At 42.1% G+C, this 4,708-nt stretch overlaps 1 non-coding gene and 2 pseudogenes across 1 annotated transcript; all 3 read left to right on the forward strand.

Moving 5' to 3' along the window:
• The first annotated feature begins 1,378 nt into the window (after positions 1–1,378).
• Positions 1,379–1,487, forward strand: LOC118242771 (annotated as a pseudogene).
• A 1,138-nt stretch (positions 1,488–2,625) lies between these two features.
• Positions 2,626–2,744, forward strand: LOC118242797. The gene has a single exon (XR_004777043.1). It is a non-coding gene; the product is annotated as a 5S ribosomal RNA (ribosomal RNA).
• A 1,121-nt stretch (positions 2,745–3,865) lies between these two features.
• LOC118242772 lies at positions 3,866–3,974 on the forward strand (annotated as a pseudogene).
• Positions 3,975–4,708: the final 734 nt, after the last annotated feature.

Genomic DNA, 4,708 nt, shown 5'->3' on the forward strand with positions numbered 1-4,708 from the left:
AGGTATAAAGCAGTTATAAAGCATGAAGACAGAACCACAGAACATCTGGTAATTTTGGAACATGTCAAACATGTCATTTGAACGTTGGTATCTTGTTCTTTAAATCCTGAATATTTCCATGTACTGCTGGCTATCAAAGTATAATATAAAATAGCACTAATAAAAGTATTAATATAAATAGTTGTATTAATATTTTTAGCTGGATGAATAGTAGTGTCTTAAAACCTAATGAATAGTAGACAGAAATACTTGTAACTGGAAGTAAAGCAAAGTGAAAAAAGTGTAAATCTAATTTGCAATTCTAGTCCTACAGACTTTGATATAACATTCAAAGCACATATTAATAACATACTAAAACTGCCTGCAGGCATCTAAGAAACAGCATGAATTAGATTCTACGTCTGCTTTCAGGATACGTAGAAACTGACACATACTTTTTATCAACAACAAAGATCTGGAAAACATCTAAAACATGTTGTACTATTAATTTATTTTTACTTTTATATTAGTTTAATTATGTTTCTTCAAGTTTATTATTATTTTTGTTGTTTATGCCAGTCTCTCTCTCACACACACACGTTTAGATTTAGATTTATGGCATTTAGCTAACGTGTTCATCCAAAGCGACTTACAATTATGACTGAGTACAATTTGAGCAATTGAGGGTTACGGGCCTTGCTCAGGGGCCCAACAGTGGCAACAATTTATGTTACTTAAGGGATATCGTTGTGCGAAGTTTAGCATTAGAGTATACAATATAGCAACTTAGATTTCCAGATGAAAAAAATATTTTACTGCTTCCCGCTCCCCAATTCGGTTAGTAAAAGATTTTTTTCATCTGGAAATTCCATGCCAGTCTCTGGAAATGCCATGCCAGTCTCAAACACACACACACACACACACACACACACACACACTGGTAGACACACACACACACACACACACACACACTGGTAGATGTTTTTACAGTAAAGGTCCAGAGACCCAGTACTGCCGCTTGCCTCGTTATTTTAACACCGCCAGAACACAACGCAGGATCACAAGCAGTAGACAGAATTGTCGGGGTACAAAAGCTGGCTTGCTATTCTGAAACAGTGCGATTGTGCACAGCTGGGTCTCTTGAGTTGTCGCCTATTTGTTCACTGAACGTATGGATGAAGAGGTTGATAGCTGACGTTAGTTGTAGGAAGTAGTGTCCAATACAACGACACACTGTGATAATTATGCCAGAAAATGAGCTTCATATAATTGTAAGCAACGGATCATCGTGCATATTGCAGAGAGGAACAGCACGTTAAAGCAATGAAAAATGGCAAGCAAAAACACCAAAAGAATTGTGTAAGGCATTGTTTTATCCCTTCGAGAAGGGCTTTCCATCGCTTACGGCCATACCACCCTGAACACGTCCGATCTCGGAAACTAAGCAGGGTCGGGCCTGGTTAGTACTTGGATGGGAGACCGCCTGGGAATACCAGGTGCTGTAAGCTTTTCTTCTTAGCTGTGTTTCTTTTCAGGTTTTCCCCCTTTCACGTATTACGTAACTTCGTTCTTTATGTTTTATTTCATGCTTTCTTTCTTCATTTTATGTTTAGAACAGTAGCATTTTGGAATTTAGCAAGTGCGCCAGCTTCGCATAAACTTATGAATGTTTGTTTTATGCATTTCACCAAAACAATTCCATATTCATTTACTTTTACAACTCTTTCTCTTAACTCTATGTATTATGCGGTTTGTGTGTGCGAGCACTTTCGGACCAATTATGTAGGTGCGTTCGACCGCACGCGACTCAAAGCTTTTATTTACGGAAATGGAGGTAGGTTGCTTCGAGTTAAACTGCGTCCAGTAATTTTGGGATTAGAGCTTAGTTTTATTCTTGCATCCCATCCTACATTATATGTGCTATCTACATTTTAACGGGTTTTATTTTGGGAAGGGATAAACTAATTTTAGTTCCTGCGGCCGATGTTCCTGCGGCCAAGTCTCTCTCAAACACCCCCCCCCCCCCCACACACACACACACACTGGAAATGCCATGTCAGTTTCTCACACACTCACACGCGCGCGAGCACACACACGCACGCACACGCGCACACACACACACACTCACACACACACACTGGAAATTCCAAGCCAGTCTCTCACACAGACACACACACACACTGGTAGACACACACACACACACACACACACACACACACTGGTAGATGTTTTTACAGTAAAGGTCCAGAGACCCAGTACTGCCGCTTGCCTCGTTATTTTAACACCGCCAGAACACAACGCAGGATCACAAGCAGTAGACAGAATTGTCGGGGTACAAAAGCTGGCTTGCTATTCTGAAACAGTGCGATTGTGCACAGCTGGGTCTCTTGAGTTGTCGCCTATTTGTTCACTGAACGTATGGATGAAGAGGTTGATAGCTGACGTTAGTTGTAGGAAGTAGTGTCCAATACAACGACACACTGTGATAATTATGCCAGAAAATGAGCTTCATATAATTGTAAGCAACGGATCATCGTGCATATTGCAGAGAGGAACAGCACGTTAAAGCAATGAAAAATGGCAAGCAAAAACACCAAAAGAATTGTGTAAGGCATTGTTTTATCCCTTCGAGAAGGGCTTTCCATCGCTTACGGCCATACCACCCTGAACACGCCCGATCTCGTCCGATCTCGGAAGCTAAGCAAGGTCGGGCCTGGTTAGTACTTGGATGGGAGACCGCCTGGGAATACCAGGTGCTGTAAGCTTTTCTTCTTAGCTGTGTTTCTTTTCAGGTTTTCCCCCTTTCACGTATTACGTAACTTCGTTCTTTATGTTTTATTTCATGCTTTCTTTCTTCATTTTATGTTTAGAACAGTAGCATTTTGGAATTTAGCAAGTGCGCCAGCTTCGCATAAACTTATGAATCTTTGTTTTATGCATTTCACCAAAACAATTCCATATTCATTTACTTTTACAACTCTTTCTCTTAACTCTATGTATTATGCGGTTTGTGTGTGCGAGCACTTTCGGACCAATTATGTAGGTGCGTTCGACCGCACGCGACTCAAAGCTTTTATTTACGGAAATGGAGGTAGGTTGCTTCGAGTTAAACTGCGTCCAGTAATTTTGGGATTAGAGCTTAGTTTTATTCTTGCATCCCATCCTACATTATATGTGCTATCTACATTTTAACGGGTTTTATTTTGGGAAGGGATAAATTAATTTTAGTTCCTGCGGCCGATGTTCCTGCGGCCAAGTCTCTCTCAAACCCCCCCCCCCCCACACACACACACACACTGGAAATACCATGTCAGTTTCTCACACACTCACACGCGCGCGCGCACACACACGCACGCACACGCACGCACACACACACACACACACACACACACACACACACTGGAAATTCCAAGCCAGTCTCTCACACAGACACACACACACACACACACACACACACACTGGTAGATGTTTTTACAGTAAAGGTCCAGAGACCCAGTACTGCCGCTTGCCCCGTTATTTTAACACCGCCAGAACACAACGCAGGATCACAAGCAGTAGACAGAATTATCGGGGTACAAAAGCTGGCTTGCTATTCTGAAACAGTGCGATTGTGCACAGCTGGGTCTCTTGAGTTGTCGCCTATTTGTTCACTGAACGTATGGATGAAGAGGTTGATAGCTGACGTTAGTTGTAGGAAGTAGTGTCCAATACAACGACACACTGTGATAATTATGCCAGAAAATGAGCTTCATATAATTGTAAGCAACGGATCATCGTGCATATTGCAGAGAGGAACAGCACGTTAAAGCAATGAAAAATGGCAAGCAAAAACACCAAAAGAATTGTGTAAGGCATTGTTTTATCCCTTCGAGAAGGGCTTTCCACAGCTTACGGCCATACCAACCTGAACACGTCCGATCTCGGAAACTAAGCAGGGTCGGGCCTGGTTAGTACTTGGATGGTAGACAGCCTGGGAATACCAGGTGCTGTAAGCTTTTCTTCTTAGCTGTGTTTCTTTTCAGGTTTTCCCCCTTTCACGTATTACGTAACTTCGTTCTTTATGTTTTATTTCATGCTTTCTTTCTTCATTTTATGTTTAGAACAGTAGCATTTTGGAATTTAGCAAGTGCGCCAGCTTCGCATAAACTTATGAATGTTTGTTTTATGCATTTCACCAAAACAATTCCATATTCATTTACTTTTACAACTCTTTCTCTTAACTCTATGTATTATGCGGTTTGTGTGTGCGAGCACTTTCGGACCAATTATGTAGGTGCGTTCGACCGCACGCGACTCAAAGCTTTTATTTACGGAAATGGAGGTAGGTTGCTTCGAGTTAAACTGCGTCCAGTAATTTTGGGATTAGAGCTTAGTTTTATTCTTGCATCCCATCCTACATTATATGTGCTATCTACATTTTAACGGGTTTTATTTTGGGAAGGGATAAACTAATTTTAGTTCCTGCGGCCGATATTCCTGCGGCCAAGTCTCTCTCAAACACCCCCCCCCCCCCCACACACACACACACACACTGGAAATGCCATGTCAGTTTCTCACACACTCACACGCGCGCGCGCACACGCAAGCACGCACACGCACGCACACACACACACACACACACACACACTGGAAATTCCAAGCCAGTCTCTCACACAGACACACACACACACTGGTAGACACACACACACACACACACACACACACACACACTCACACTGGTAGATGTTTT

The sequence above is a fragment of the Electrophorus electricus genome, chromosome 16, assembly GCF_013358815.1.
Source record: "Electrophorus electricus isolate fEleEle1 chromosome 16, fEleEle1.pri, whole genome shotgun sequence".
NCBI lineage: Eukaryota > Metazoa > Chordata > Actinopteri > Gymnotiformes > Gymnotidae > Electrophorus > Electrophorus electricus.